Consider the following 16,922-nt stretch of genomic DNA (forward strand, 5'->3'; position numbering starts at 1 on the left):
TTCATTGGTTTTGATCATAGTCAAGTCATGCTAAAATAATTAATGTGCAAATTGACTAGAATGGTTAATGAGCCCAGTCCGTTCAGCTCATACAGCACTTTGAGAGAAGCACACCTATGAAATGAAGAAAGGCTGATTGGAAAGAGGGGTCTTGCTGATGGTGTTTTATCAGGCTCTTACTCTTGTGATATTTGATGTTTTCTTAAGGCCCCAGGTCCCCAAAGCAAGGGGTGTTGTCTGTCTTAGCTTTCATTAAAAAGCAAAATATTTCTAGTTTGTGGCTGCAGGAAAACACACCACCTGTTGCCTTCTGAGGCTCAGAAGGCAGAGAAAAAGACCCTGTGATTTTCGTCCAGTTTCATAGTTTTTAAGGGAAATGTCATGTTTAGGAGTGACGGGCGCTGATTTGATCATCATCTAATTCTTGGGGACTGGCAACAGTTCATGCCATAGATGTCCTATGTTTCTGTTTTCCAGGAACCCTGGCCTAATTCAGCTTCCCTGAAGCTGGCAGAATTAATGCAGTGTGTAGGAGGGGGGATTGATACTTGAGAATGATTCTTCGTTTGGCTCTGCTGTGGGACTAGGAAAGCAGTGCACCGCCTTGTTTCTTGCACCAGGAAGAATGAGAGAGCTGACAAAATACTCTTTGTAATTTGTTTGAAGCTGCATCTCTTTCTCCAGAAGGGGGAGAGTAGAGAAGTTAGATACTGGGAGGAATGTGCCTGATAGAGGACTGTTTCTTCCTAGCTGACTCAAGCCCAGACATTATTATAGAAAAATCAAGACATTTAGAATTGGATTTTCAAATCTACTCACATGTATTTTTGCAAAGTCCAGCATATCTGGCTGCCAAGTGAGCCTTTGTATGTGCAACTGAGTAGTTCTGTATTAAAATTTTACAGTTGTTTTTAATGTCATTCAGTTTATGTGAGCACATATCATCAATGCACAGAGGTACAAGCTGTGAGCAGACCGTGACTGCAGGAAGAGCACATGTGCGTTTGGCAGGCCTGCTGCTGCTTTCTGATCTTGAAGTTTGGCTCACAGTATCATGATGTGGCAAAAAAAGGAGAACAGGACCAGTTTAAAGCATTTTTGTTACAGTGAGTTTTTATTGTTATATCCTCTGTTGTATTAATTAATTGCTACCTATTTTTAGAAAACCAAAAAATGTTTTCCATCACAGTCAAATCTCTCGTCATTTGGCAAATCCTGATCTGCTGCTCCCTTTTCTCTAATGATCAGATGGGGATTGGGAGCTCTACAGCAAATAATTGTATGCTACTCGAGGTAGTAAAATGCAGTGCTACAATAGGCCTTTTCTCAGCAGCTGTAAAGCTGTTCTGTGACTACAGTGAATCCATTCAGTCTCCCCCACAGTTGCTGAGAGCACCCAGGAGAAGGTAGTTGTACTAACAAAATGACTATCTGGCAAGCAGTGTTAGAGAGGGACAGACTGACGACTGATTCTTCATTTTGGTTTACATGGTCTTTTTCTGTGGACGTGAAGTTTCAGTTTCACGTGAGTTAGTGATGTCTGTTACATTGTCCATGTTACCAGATTATCTAGTAATTCAGTGTGGGTGTTGGTTTCTCACATCAAGCCTGTGAGATGGGTGTTATCTCCGCTGTAGAGATAGGGGAAACTGAGACACATAAAAATTGGGCTTAAGCGATGATGTGCATTAGGAGCCAAGCTCTCATCCTCCAAATGCACTGTAGAAGCTCAAGTGTCATTTGAAGCTATTTCAGCCCTTCAGGAAGTATCACATATCACTTGTCCATAGGTCATGCAAGAAGTCTGTAGGATAGCAGGAGATCTGTCCCTCAAACAACATTATTTGTCTCTTTGTCAGAGCATTAAAAATGTAAGTATGTAACTGATAGCAGAAGGATTTTATGCTGATTTTCAATCTTAAAATAGAATCCCTGGCCACCTTATATTTGAATCACAGAAAAAATGAGAGACAACCTAGTTGATTCAGAGGGCTGACACTCCGTAAAATAATCCTTTTAACAGTTTTTCTTAATTTAAGAATCATTTTCTAGGTGTCATGAGTCATGGGCAGATTGTCCTCATTTTACTTTGAACTTCCAGCCTTTGCTGGATTTGTGTCACAGGTTTAGAGGGCTTTGTCCTGTTCCTACAAGTCTGTGGGCCTGACTGTTGCAACCTTTACTCATGTTGAGTGAGAATAGTCTTCTTGAAGACAGCAGAATCACTACATAAATAAGAGCAAGCATGGTGGAGTGCAGGAGCAGGATAATTTGAACAAGGTATTTTGAGATTTGTTTGTACTGTAAGCAGCTTTGGGGAGTGGTGAAGTACATGCAGCCTCCATGCAAGTGTGAGGAGAAGTCCCTGGAGGTTAGGAAGCACTTTCCCCCTCTCTTTGTGTGGTGGTCTGTGTTCTGAGTTTGGGGTGGTTTTCTCTGGGTGTATGTGTCGGTGGGAGTAAACTGCAATGCAAAAATATCACTAATTTTACCTTCTGAGATTCTGACCACTTCAGGAGAAGTTGTATTTTCTGAAGTATGTGTAGCCACAGAAAGCTGTGGATAGGCTCCATTCCTTAATTAAAAGCAATGGAAAAAATTATTCAGAGCTGTCTGTCTGTCACAGCTGAGAAAAAAAAACAATAAATAGTTTGGCTTAAATGCACGTAAAGTCAAATTATCTTTTTTGTCCCATTGTGAAACTCTGTTGGCTTCAATGGGGAGAGTCACAAGTGTAGCCAAGGGAATGGTTTGTCTTTGGGGCTTTTTACAGAGCGAGAAGGAATACAGTTATTGGTCCTATAAAACCATTTATAGAGCATAACTAAGATGCCTGCAGTCCAAAAGGGCCATACAAATGCAATAAGATGTTCTCAAAGGGAGAGTGAACTCTGCACTGACCGGGAGCGGTTGCTTCTCATAGCAAGAGGGATTTTCCGGCTGGCAGAGCCTGGTTTGGAGGCTTACATATCCCACCAGATCTGGGCCTGGTTTACTACAGGTATGGGAGAGGGAGAAGGATGAAACGGAGGCAGGGCCAGGGGAGGTGAGAAAGCATCCTGGTGTAACACTGAGGCGTTCATTTGAAGTTCAAAACCATTCAGACCTTTTTTGGTGATGGTGGAGAATGTCAAAATTGATTGTATTAGCGACGTGTCGGTTTCTCTTACTCATTTGCAGCGTGTCTCCTCCTCCCTTCCTTCCTCTCCCTTCAGCCAGGCTGGGGTTTGTGCTGTACATGCTGTAGAGATTTGCAAGCAGGGCTACTATTTTCCCCACATGTGTATTAAAAAAAAAAATACCGCAGTAACTCGGTGAAAATTTAGAGAGTTGGCCACACATATGCTATTAGTAGTAATAGCAGTAATAGTAATAACTGTGATAATAATAAAACCGATCATTGCTCTCCTGTGTAACAGTTTGATACTTAACATAATGTTGTTTTTTTTTTCTGATTTGCATCTCTGGGGTTTCTTCCCTCCTCTCCGTTGTAATTTTATGGAATCTGGTATACACTGGATCATACTTGAAGTGAATATTTTGTAGTGTACTACCATACAGATTTTAAAAATAATATGTTTTTGAGTGGTCGAAAATAGTTTTTTTAAGTACAGCCCACAGAAGACTGTTCAGGCTGCTTCTGCTGTGGGGAGTTATCGCACTTGCTTTAGATAATGAAATATACATTGGAGAAAGGTCAGGGATTTCCCCTGAGCCACCCACCAATCGCTTGAAATGACATTTTCATTCTGAGTGTTTCTTGTTTTGTTTTTGTTTAAGATCCTGGAGCACAAGGAAAGAGTTTTAATATAAAACATCAGAAAAAAACACGCTGCAACATCTCGTGTGAGAGAGAGAGAGAGGGAAAAAAAGGAGACTTACAATTACATCTTGAAACACTCATATGATTTGAGGTAAGTGATTGGAGGGTCTTGTCATAAGTTACAGTTAGTTTGTAATTAAATTAATCATTATTTACCTCGGAGTGTCATGATATTTCTATCTAAGGCAATAAAAACAGATGAGAGAGGGAAGGAGAGAACTTTAATGGCAAAACCAGAAACAGTAGTAAAAATATTTAACACACTTATCCTTTTGAAAAATAGCCTCATGTGGTCCACCCCTGCAAACAAGCAATCATTCTAACAGTTAGAAGCGTTAAACCCTGCTTAAATCAATGAGGCTAGTCTCCCTGAAAGTTAGACCTGTGCCTAAATATTTCCAAGTTGGGGGTCTGTATAGTACAGGAACTCTGTAGAAGAAAGCTATTGTATAAAACTGAGGCCAAATTGCATTGTTTTGATTTAATATTTTTTAATAAAGACAATTAATTATGAAGTACAGTGAAAAGCTCACCTTTTCCCTCTAGTCTTTTTTTTGTTTGTTTTCATTTCTCCCTTGTTAGGAAAGAATAGCCTCCAAGTCTTTTTTCTGTCTACCAGAGAAAAAACAGAGTTTTACAACTGTAACCAGTGAAAATGCAACGTAAATGAGAATTTAAAAAGCCCCTTTCTTAAATATAAATATCAAATTATTTTATTTCCTTCAGCCCTACAAGTGTATTGAAGGAGACAAAATTAAGAAACCTGCAGAATCAAAAGCCTGCGTGAATTGTGAGGACCAACCATATATCGGAAAAAGCAGGGGATATAGTGTCACAGCTGTGCAGAATATCAGCCCCCCTCAGGCTGGTGACTTTTGTTGTGTACCAGGTCTCAGAATAGAGGGGAGCATCACCAGCCCCTGGTGTGATTGGTCTGTATTTCCTTTGTAGGAACGAAACTATTAAGTTTCTTTTGAAATCACCAGGCTCGCTGCAGGGAGCTAAATATTTCCTTTCTGGTCAGTGGACTAGAGCCATTGCTTGGAAAATTGTACTAGTCCTGTAGGCATTTTTAGTGATTTATCCAAATAGTAAGCAACTTCTGCAAATCAGTGTAGAAAACTTTTTTTACGTGCAGTTCTGGCATTAGGCATTGTGAACCCAAACAGGATTATGAGACTCTTTCAGTAGGAGTCTGAGGTAGTTTTTGTAGTTGTGAAATGAGGTGCTAGTACAAATGTGTTTGAAACCACCGCTTTATGCCATTTTGGAGCTGTGGTTACACCCTTCCCCTCTCCTTTTTCCCCTCTCCACCCCCCCCCCCCCATCCCTGCAGCTCAGGTAGTAAAATGCATTGCTCTCTCGAGCTAACCATTTTTAAGGCATAGGATAACAGTCACAGCATAACTAAACTGGTAAAAGAGGGATAATGATACAATAATTCCTGTGTGATATCTCTCAGCCCACCTTGCTTTCTCACTTCCCCTGTTTCCTAGTGGCAAGCATTGCTTCTTAGCTCGGTAGAGCGTAAATCAAAATACTTTCATTCCTTTCTTTTTTCTCTTTTCATTGACGTCAGACCAGGATAACGTGTGTGATTTTTCCTTTCACAGCAGCCTTCTTGTTCCTCTCTGAGGAAGCTCACATTGAAGTTCAGGGAAGGTATCTTCATAGCATCAGCGTGGCCTTTGTAATCATTTGATCAGCTTTCTGTTGTAGTCACAAAATTGTTGAGTCTTATTTGAGAGTGGAGTAGCTTATTGGCAGAGTATTAGAGAAAGGGAAGTTTTTTGGTGACGAGAGATGCATTTTGAGATGTATTAAAACGTACTGCTACTGCTGCCATTTCTTGATGTTTTTTCAGCACTTGAAGAAATAACGTGCCTTTTGTGGGTCTGGAGGCAGTGCTGAGATGTGTGCCAGGCAGTTATGGGGGTGCTGCACAGGCAGAAGGACTCACTTTCTCCTGCCTTTTATTTTGCACAGGGAGTGGATATGGGGGGCTGAGCCTGCCTGGGTTAAACACATTCCTGTTTTGTTTTGCCTTTCTCTGCTCTTCTTTCAGCTGTCAGCATGCCGTGTTCAGATGGCAACGATCAGTCACAAATTGTCCCCCATCCATGCTCCTCAGCTCTCCTAAACCATTTGTGTAGTGGAGCCCTTCAACAAAGATGGCACCAGTTCGATTTTTTTTTTTTTTTCCCCTTAGCTAATGGAAAAAGAGGTTGTTTGTTTGTTTGTGTTTTCCCCTCAAGTCAGCTGCATTAGTTCCCAAAGCAACTTGTGTTAAGTGGAAATGAGGCTTTGATAATATGTGTGCTTACTGGAGACTTGCTTAGATTTTTCCCTGTACATGGATCTTTTCAATGGGGCCCTTCTATTGTGCATCAGAAAGTGCATGCCCAGGCTGCCGGGCACATAACGAGATTGTTCATTTGTTTAGATAAGTGTGTGTAAGCCTTTGTGAAGAGGAGGTGGTGGGGAGAGAGAATAGAGACTGCTATTGCAGGGAGCTGAGATACTGCCATGGAACAGCACTGGGCCCCGTCTCCCCGTGACGAGGCTCTGCCTCTACTGCTGCCTACATGGATGTGCTGTTTGGTACTGGTGAGCATTACCTTGGATTTTCGCTTCTTAGCAGGTCATGTGAAAATTGATGACCTGAAGCTTATGCAGCCGTTGACTACTCTGGCTGTAAACCACATAAGGCAAAATATTCGAAAGCAGCAATATTTCCAACACTTCTTTAAACCATGTGCATTGGCTTTCAAAAGAGTGATGTAAATACGAACTCTGCCAATACTGTGCTTCCTCGCTGTGAGGCTATTTATTATAAAGGACGTTTGGTATAAGTCACTTTAGTGTAGAGTTAGATAAGAGCTTGAAGCAAAGCCTTGGATCCAGGCCCACCAGCAGCTTTGCAAAAGGCAGGATCCAGATTTGAACTCAGTGGTTCAGGCAGTTTCTAGTAGAGAGTGATTTTAACTTACTCCATAAAATAGCAGTAGCCGTTAAGTTGAGGTTTTTAAACAAGTTTTTTGTCTTTTTCTCCCCTACCCCTCTTCTCTGCCTTAGCACGTTGCTGTGAAAGCAGAACAGCCATTTATTCCAAGCCACTGTGGCCCAAACGCACCGGCTCAGGGAGCGGGAGCGGGGAGAGACCTCTGTGATGATTACCATTATACAGCCATATTCGTTTTTTTCCAGAGGAGTTTTTCTTCTGAGGAGTCAGACCTCCCTCCTTGAGGCAGGTCTTTGGAGCCACAGTGGAGGCTTTGGAGATGTGATCTTAGAGTTTCCTAGAAACCAAGAAATGGTTCATCAGTCTGGTGTGAAGTATACCAGACCACATTGGCTGGACTCCCCACCCCATAAAAAGCCCTCCCTTGTGATACTACGGCTGAATTATGGACATGAAGAATTACAGAACCATAAACAAGAAACCCATAAAGCCTTAGCTTTGCTTTCCTTTCTAGATACAGGAGTCTGTTCTCATTCTTCCCCTCCTCCTTTGCCCTTGGACATGCATTTTTAGTACCTTTCAGTCTCTAGCTGCACAGTTACTAGAGAGATGTCTGGTTACGTGTGATTTTATGCATGTTACTTACGTCAGAGAGTCAAATCCAGCACTCAAAAGACTTTATGTGGATTTGCAACACTCCTTGTGGGACTTCAGATCCATGAACCAATGAATGGCTTATAAGGAGACATAAATGTAACATTTCTGTCTACTACATGTACTCCTGCTACAGTCCTCTTTGTGTTATTTGGCAGAGAAAAGTTGGTATGTGAAGGACAAGAGGCACTGGTGAACTGGAAAGTATTTGGCTGTGACGGTTAACTTATTCCCTTCTAAAAACATTGTCCTCCTGGTTTGCAGTAAGAAAAATAGTTTTCATGGTGATCTGAATATCTCTAAAGAAATACTGCCCAAATAATGTTGTGTATTTCAAGCAACTTCAGAGTTGTGGGACTGTGGGGAGATGCCAAATACCTGTATTAGCATTGGCTGCTAGGGCTGAGGCTTTGCAGTTTTGTCCAGAGAATCTTTATTGTTAACAGCACGTATAGGAAACATGACAGAAATAAGTATCTTTCAAAGTAAAAATTTGAACAGCATTTCCTTCTCTGCTAACCTCACTGCTCAGGGTTCTGCATTTCTTTTCCTGTAATTGCTACTTCTGCAAGTGCATAAAGTTCAGAGAAAGTGTGTGGCTACTTAGCCAGTTTTTTCATGATCCACATAGAAAACAACTACTGAAGGCAAAATGAACGCAATAGATGTTACTTCTGCAAATGATGAGATAGGACTGCTGATTTGTGTGCTGTGCATGACAGTGAGCAGACAGGTTTACTTATAACTTTTTCAGTTTTCTTATTTACCCTGGTGGGACTGTGCTTTGTGCTGGCAGTCCTTGGGTAGAGCAGTCAAGAAAAATGTAGCTGAAAAACTCATGTGTACATTGCCTCTCATTTTGCCAACATTTAGTGAAGCAACTGCTTGCTGTCTAAGGAGGTAAATCATAGCAATCGTAATTGCAGTGTATGTCCTACAATACTTAGGAGCCTCTTACTCCTGTTCTGTTAAAAGTCACTGAGAGAGAGGTAAAGAAGGCTGGATAATGCAGCGGTTAGCACAGAGGAATGGCAGTGGGAAGATGTGGAGTTTTAGTTTGGTTCCACCACCGCTTTGCTGTGGAAGATCAGCAAGTCAGTTATAGGAGGAAATGCAGAAGCATAAATGAAAGCTAGATGTTTGATTGCCATTGTATTTTCACCTCTGCAGGCTCAAGTTCACCACTTGTAAAATGGGAATAAAATGTACCTTCTCTTAATGAATAAGAGCGAGTGTGAAAATGCAAATTCGGCAGCAAAAATGCTACAGCAATAGCCCGAGCACACAGCCAGCAGTGTATTTCCCCTGTGCTGGAGGGCTGAGCAGCTGGGGCCCATGCGAGAGCACTTTGCTGCCGAGCAGTGATTCTTCGGGCTCCGACAAAGCGGAGCCGTGCTCGAGGGGAGAAGCCGTCTGTAGGGTTCGCAGCCCTTGTGGACCCTGAGGCCACCTGCCCTCTGCGTAAGGGGAGTTCTTCAGCCTCCAGCCTCCTCCTCCTCCTCTTTCGACTCTGTGTTACGTGCCCACAGCATGGTTGCTGTGGGCTGGGTGCTGCAGCCACTTTGTTTGAAATGATAATGTTTTGTGCTGTTACTGTGGAATATTGCATTTTTTTTTGTAATTACGGGCTGTATGCCAGTAATGTACAATAACATTTTGCTCTTCCTGTCCTGTTGCTACTGTAGGCATTCATTCCAATTTGGGCTGCGTTTGCAGTACGTGGTATTTTTTCTAGGCTCTGCTCATTAGCTATTGTAGATATTTTTGGATTATTCATTTCTACCCACGTGTGTCCATATAAATCTATCTCAGAAAGCACTGCAGAGAGTGGCAGTCTCCATTGAACAAGCAATTGTTGTGGCTTTCACAGAGTTATATTCTTGTGAAAGTATGAGGCAAGAATGAGATGAAAATGGAGATGAGTGTTGCTATGTAAATTTAAAACTGGTTATGATTTTAAAGTGCTTCAAACAGATTACGAGGCTAGCCTTTCTTTGACTGTTCACAAGTGCATTGCTGAAGTGCTGGTCTGCACCCAGTCCTGGATAGCTGAAACCTCTGGGATAGCCTAATTTGGGAGACATTTACCACTGCCGGAGCCTATAATGATTCTCCGCAGTTTTGGTTCGAGCATTCTTTTATTTCCAGAGGAAAGTAATCGTAACTTGGAAGATGGTTAGTGGCACTCATGCCAACAATTGTTTATTAACGTTGTCATGGTCTGGGGATGAAATTTTTGTGAAAGGGAAATTAAAGCCCTAGACATCAGAGTGCACAGCTAGTCAGCCTGCATGCAGTTTGTTTCTGGAAGGTAGAAGTTGAGTCCAAAAAAATGAGGAAAAACACAAAGGTGACAATTAATTTGTTTTCTGGTAAATCTGGAATAAAATACAGTGTGTTGTAGCACAAGGATTGAACTTTTTTTGTATGTAATTTTTACTGTCCTTTTGCTGTGCTGACTCACCATACTAGTTCAGTTTCAGTCCGCATTTGGTTTAAATTACCTTAGAGGCCTGCATTTGCATGTTCTTCTGTGAAGTACTTCTTGTCTGCAGTCCAGATTTTTTTTTGGTTCAGTGTTTGAACTGACTTGTCCTTTTTCATTTCCAGGTCTGTGTTTTACTAACATTTGAAACCAATCACTCTATGTGCCTGCTTGGGCCCTGTGATAGGCAAAAAACATGTTGCAGTTACAGATAGCACAAGGAATGAATCACTGCTTTCTGCCTTTCAATTAGATTACTTAAATCACTAAGCATAAGTGTGCCTTTTTATATGATATAGCAGCATGATTATCTCACTGCATTGACGGAACAGTGGTGGAAGTGAATATAATTCTTCTTCTATTACATCTTTAATGAGCTACAATTAAAAATAGTGTGTTGGCGTGCCAGAGTAGATATGTTATTCTCAGAACTTTATTGAAGGCATTTCTGCTGTTGTACTAAATCGACAATGTTGTTCTGAAAGCCTTAAGAATTAAACAGAAAAAAAATCTGCTTTGCTTGGTGAAAGTTAATTGGACAGTAAAATCTGTCAACTGAAAAGATGTAAGGTCTGTACTGGGTGCCAGCGCCTTATTTTGCCTCACTTTGGGGGTAAATCTTTTACTATGTAGTTTAAAAAACAAAACAAAACAAAACACAATGCAGCACGTTTCTACAGAGCTCCAGTTAGGTCCCAGGTCTCTTGACACCTGTGGCAATAAGTCTGAGTCACAGATAGCATAGAGCTGTGAATCTTAATACTGCCATTATTCAGAAGCACACCTACGTAGGAGTTTAATCTCAAGTTCCTCTTTTAGCTTTTTTTTTCCTCCAAACTAACAAAATTTAAGAGTCATTCTTAGAATTTTGTAAAGAAAATTTTCTCAGCACTTATGGCTTTGTGAAGGATTGACATCACTGAGAGATTAGAAGGGAACGCTGTCAATTTTAGCTTGACGGCATTCCATTCTCTGCTCCAAAAACCTGATGAATAACAATGGATGAATCAAAGATTTCTTGGAATTTTCTTTTTTTTCCCCCTTGTGCAATTCCATTGCCATTTTTAGCGTGGAGGGCAGTCCTCTAAAGAATGTCTCTGTGTTTAAACTCTGTAGTTTCTTGAAAATCCAGGACAAAATCAAGTTGATTTTCAGAGGACCATTATATGGCACCATTATATGAGCTTTATTGAAGTCCTGTTCAAAATTCACAGTAAAAGGCAGGAGGCATTTGAAGAAAAGTTGTTGCATCTCTCTGCTTCAGCAGCATGGAAATATCCCTATCACAATGCTTCATTATGTTGCAATGAGATTTTGCCTAATATTTTTTCTGTCTTTTATCAGATGTGATCAGGGAGACAGGCAAGTTGCCTGACAAAACAGAAGTGATCAGTGGATTTGGGAGATTTTAGTTCCATTTCTGGCTGCATTGCCATGTTCCCTGTATGATCTCGGACAAGCTATTTGAACTGTAGTTTCATGGTATTTTTAAACTACCTGGAGTATGGGCTGCTCTGCTTCTTTGTTTTGTTCTGTTAGGCTTGTTTTCAGGTGGATAAGTCCCCTTATTTGCTGAGCTTGTGATGTTTCTGCCACGGGGAGAAGGTAGAAACACCTGGAAACAGGTGACAGGATGGTGCTACCCCTCTTGCTCAGCACTTGGATCAGCTTAAAGGAATTGTTAAACCACAGCATCCTTCTGTCTGTGCCTCAGTTAGCCATGTGAAAAATGAGGATTATGTCACTTCTGCATCTTAGCAGGATGTTGAATGTAGAAATACTAGGGACTGAGAACTGTGCAGCTACTAGTGTTACATGAGTGGTGTAGTGTTGTCAGTTGATCTTGGCAAAATCATTGGGATTATTATGAGCAAAATTATTAACTCTGAGTATTTTTTTCAAATTGCAGAAGTCACCTGTATCAGGCATATTCTGACATGTCCGAATGAATGGGCAAAGTATGAAGCCTATGAAGAATTAAGCTGCTGAAAAGAAATGTGGTGGGAAAACAGGTTAAAATGATCATAAAGGGAGGATCTGTACATTTTTCTTCAGCAAAAGATAGCTTGTATTTTACTTAAAAATTGGCAAAAAAAAAAAAGAGGAAAAGAAAAATGCAAGTGTCCCCTTAAGAGCTACTGTGTCAAATTTGAAGAATGATTTGAATTCAGTCACTAAAGTGTGAAATGGAGGGATTTTAGTTCTGCTTTAAATTATGCATCTCAAATTAACCTTAGCTGCAGAGTCTCTGCTGACGCCCCCGTAATGACACATTATTGGTACTAATGGCTTCTTTGTGGCTTGAGATACAAACAGACATTCTAGACAGAAACATTTAGGCTTAGAACTAAATAAGATGCAAGGCATGAATTTCCACCTTGGGTTTCTAATGACAGATCGCTGTTCTTCCGGTGGATGTTGCTCATGAACTGTTCTTTCCAGCCTCGAGCTCCCCTCATCCTGGCAGTGAGGGGCAGTTGAGTAAAAACCTGCTTCACAAGCTCAAAAGAGCAGGAGAGCAATGAACTTGAAGCGAGCATGGAGCCCAGCCAAAAGCAGCATTGTAGAGGAATGGGACAAAGACTGGGATCTGGGCAGTGGAAGGGAGAGAGCTTGTAGCAGATGATAATCTTGGGAGGAAAGGGACCCAAAACTGTGCGGGAAATGGAGAAGAGATGCCAGGTTTTAAGGAGGAAGTCGCTAAATAAGGGAGGGGTGAGAGTAATAAATAGTGTAAGCAGTAGTAGTTTTTTTAACCCTTTATGTGCCCTGCTGACATGAGAAAAGATCACATTCTTGGAGCTCTGTGCAGTTAAGTCGGTCCTTGGAAGCTCCCTGACATCATTTGGAAAACTCCACTTATACCCAAAATTTCACCCACAAGGGACAAGAAATACAGTTATTACCTGCACATAGCTACTGGGTGGGCAACCTGAGTATGACTGTAAATTACTGGGAACAGTGTAGCCTGGGGAGCTGCATGCACAACACGTACAGAGTGGTTTGCATGTTGATGGCAAAGGAGGAGGGAGCGGTTACCCTGGACTGGCTTGGCAAGATAGGCCCAGAATTTAGACCCCAGCTTCTCATCCCAAAGATAATCCTTATATCAGTGTTTTATCCTCATTTTCTAGATGGGGTGTCAAGATGTGAAATAGCTGCTGCCTCCCCTTTCAAGCTGCAGCTCTGGGAATTTGCCCATTCCCTGTGGCAAGAATGATAGAGAGATGCTCCTGCCCTGTGGTTGCGTTGCGCAGCCTCCTGCAGGCTGTGCCTGCTCTGGCTGCATGATTATTGTGTGCATTTCTGTAGGGGCCTGCTCTCAGCAAACGGTGCTGGATCAAGTCAGGGTTGCAATTAAATATGTAGAATCAAATACAGACAAAGCATTCAAATGCCTCCATTGTAAGTACAAATGAAAAATCCAGCAGATGCTTACGTTTCTTTCTTCAAAGTAAGGACTCTCCTGAACTGGAACCTAAGACTTTAAAAAAATGTGGGTATACTAGCATCATATTTACTAATGCATTAGAGATATTTGTATGAATAATTAAAACACCAATTAGGATTGCCACAGTAAAAGAACGGAATGTGTTTTATGTTTTTTTTTTTTCTTTTCACTTCCTTTTTGTTGATTGATGAATTTATGGCATTTCATCCATTAATTTAGAGAAGGTATCCCAAACACTATTGCAAATTAACAAGGCTCTGCTTTATGTTAATAATGAGTTGAGAGTGCTAATGGTATGAAAGGAAGTCAGAATTCCATAATAAAGGCTGGAAAAGCGGAGGCCTAGAACACATATCTAGTACTTTACATCAAATAAGTTTGTAAAATATTAGTGCCCTATTAGTCTGCCCTAACTGTTAGTTCAGAAATATTTATATGTATGCATTATGAATAGCCTAGTAGCACTTCATAGAAAATGGAAAATAAAGGCAACAATCTGTCTCAGATTTTCTGTTGTATTTGCAGTTTACCTTAGGCTGCAATGCCTTGGTGAAAACACTGGGATTATATTATGTGAGTTGGAGGGCAGAATTTAACCATTAAAAAGACAGCAATCCTTCTGAAACCATGCATGAAAAAAGAATAAATTTATGAAACTGAAAATGGAAAAAAACAAACAGATGTTATCCAAGTGCTCTGAAGTAGGAATTGTATTAAATTTCAAACACACACATGCATGCACAGACACGAAATCATGTCATATTTCTAACCTCAGTTGCTTTTTATTTATTTATTTATTTTTCCTTATTATCGACATTTAATTCGTTAACCTTTTCTCTCTTTTATTTTCCTACCTTCACAAGTATGTGGTTTATGAATATACTAGAATGTATGTTACATATGAACACTTAAAAATTGTTAGGTTGGTGTTATGATGTGTTTTTAGGACTCTGTTTCCTTGTTTTTCAGCTATGATGAACAATTTGACATGACACTTGAATTAGTATCATATGTTTTGTTTGGTGCTATTGTTTTAGCCATGCTTGGAATATGCACTTTCAGCGTTGGGCCCCCAGTTTTGGATGCAATAGAGTGATGACTGGAAAAGAGTGATACTTAATCCTTTGGGTTATGTTATCTTTTGAGTGTGTGTGACATGTCATGTCTGATGGTATGTATTGACTTTCTTTGTGCACTTTTTGTTCCATAATCTGAATTTATTTGTCATTGTATACACTGCTAATATTACAGAAATTGTAATTGATGATGAAAATAACATAAAATATAATGGGTGCCCGGGATATATTTACTTTTTATATTTTATTGTTTGGTTTGGATTTGGCTTGGGGATTTTTTTTTTCTTTTCTTTCACATGGGGTGGTTTTTCTTTTACAGTCATGAACAATGGGAGGGGAACTGTCAACCAAGTCCTCTGTTTACAAGAGCCCTGTGGTAACAGTGATAAATACTTAACTCTTGTGTAGTATTTTTTAATGCTTTGCAAATCGTAGTGTCTAATAAGTCTTCTATGCATATGCAATCCTGAAACAAAATTTTGTTTGAGGAGTGGTTAGCCACATCCATCGCTAATGTTTGCTGGTTGCCTCTGTGCATTCAGAAGTGCGTTCTTCTGCTTCTCAGGTGTAGGTTTTGCTGAACTTTACTTGTGAGAAGGAATTAGTCTGACTAATAGACATGGCTAGTCATTAATCTAGGTTCTAGGGAATAGTTATGTCTCTGGGCTTAATTCAAGGTGCCTTTTTCTATTGCCATATACAAAGTGAGCTATAAAAATTGCTGCACAGAGGGATGTAGAATAGCTGTCTGAATGTGAAAAGTGCTGTCTAAAACTGTTCCATTTATTGTTGTTACATGTAACACCTACAATGACTATAGATGAAGGATATTAGAGGAAAAAATCATATTATTTCAGTTAGTTTACTTCATGCATATTTGACAGCACTCTGTATAGGCAGTTGCATAATTTCCTGGGATAGTCAGATTTCTCTTTATTTGTGTAGCTCTTTCTCTCAGCAATAGGAGAGAGAGAATACATTAAGAATCAGAAAATGTGACTGTAGAGCCAGGAAAAATTGTCAGCAACCTCTAGAAGAGATCTAAATATGTGGAACTGCTTTTGACTCATCTTCCAAAAGCAACTCAATTCCAGAATAACTGTACCCTTTCAGACTTCATTTCAAGATGGTATGATTGTACTTAGACAGGAATAACAGGGATCAATAACAAGCCCAACACATCCTTTCTTCTGCTGACAGATTCTCTGATTGCCTTCAGAACCAGACTACTGCACTGGTCAACATAAACATAAGCAGTCATCAGCACGGAGGGATCTTTTTCTCCATTGCAGCATGTGTTTAGAGTTACTCTGCTCATCGTGGCCCACTCTGAATTTGCAGACACAGTGCATTGGGAAGGAGAGCAGTTTTTCCCATTTGCTTTCCCTCTCTCTTGCATTTACGCTTCTGCCTTGAGGTGGGGATGGACTGTTTGGTGTCTTTCCCAGGACAGGGAGAGCATGCCTATGAGGTGCATTTTTTGCTGTGTATCCTGTTTAGGAGCTAGTAAGCAGCAGTATTTTCACTGTCTTTGGGTCAGGAGCCCTTCTGTTTTGTGGCTGCCATGGAGCTGAACATGGATTTTCTTTGTCCTAAAGCAAGGTGCTGTGCATTTTTGCTATATTTTGGCACTGTGACATGGCAGCGAGTCTGTAATCTGTTTGTGTGTTGTTTTTTTTCATCTACCTTCCCAAGTTAAGTGGAGCTCTATGACTCTTTAACCTGCTGTTCTTAGGCCTTTGTTTTGCACGCTCGTCAGGATGGTGGGACGTGGAGAGAAGCCGTACGGCCTCCCCCCACCTTGGGTGCTCATTAGATCGCTTCCTCGTGCTGACATAAGCGTTGTACAGCCGTGCTGCGAGCCGGCTCTGGGAACTGATCCAAGTTAAAAATAATCCCTCCTAAAAAAAAAATTAAAAAAAATTATGCTTTCAGCAGGATCTGTTCCTGGATCTAGCTCACCATAGTGCTTACAGCAGCCTAAGAAAGGGTGAGGGGTTTTCCTGGCACTGGGGGAGAAGTGACATGGAGGTGGGAAGGAGCAGCGAGGGGATGAGGTGCCTGGGCCTGCTGCTTTTAGTAGGGATGGCGCCTGCTCGTGGGATATCTGTTGAAGGAAAAGGGGCTTCTGTGAGCACACTGCCTGTCTTTCGTTGGATCGTTGGTAACTTCTGGGGCTGTCAGGCAGTTTCAGCCAAATTTGACTGAGAAGCAGAATTTGCGATGGTATGAAGAGCCTTTGAGTTTTGTGATGAATGCTGGTTGGTAGAGAGAGACCCAAATTAACTATCGCCAGGGATGAAATGTTGTCAGCCTGGGCTCAGCTGTTACCCTCGTTGGGCCTCCTCTTGAGGCAGAGCCCATGCGTCACTGTTAGGGTTGAATCACACCCATTTTGTGGGGCTTGGCTGTGAAGCAACCTGCAAGAGCGTGCCAGCGCTCTCTGGGAATGACTCTTCATTTCAAGGGGC

The 16,922-nt window shown here is 41.1% G+C and overlaps 1 protein-coding gene across 9 annotated transcripts in view; it reads left to right on the forward strand.

The window, feature by feature from the left end:
* ATXN1 (ataxin 1) overlaps positions 1-16,922 on the forward strand; it is a 221,836-nt gene that overhangs the window by 58,062 nt on the left and 146,852 nt on the right. For 6 of the 9 annotated variants that reach the window (XR_010883347.1, XM_067290874.1, XM_013941424.2 and 3 more), the window contains one exon: positions 3,781-3,914. The gene's annotated coding sequence lies outside the window, so the exon portion shown is untranslated. Of the gene's footprint in view, positions 1-925; positions 1,078-3,780; positions 3,915-11,833; positions 11,864-16,922 lie in introns of those variants that run through there. The other 3 variants (XR_010883349.1, XR_010883350.1, XR_001292402.2) reach the window with 2 other exon arrangements.

Source organism: Apteryx mantelli, chromosome 2 (genome assembly GCF_036417845.1).
Source record: "Apteryx mantelli isolate bAptMan1 chromosome 2, bAptMan1.hap1, whole genome shotgun sequence".
NCBI lineage: Eukaryota > Metazoa > Chordata > Aves > Apterygiformes > Apterygidae > Apteryx > Apteryx mantelli.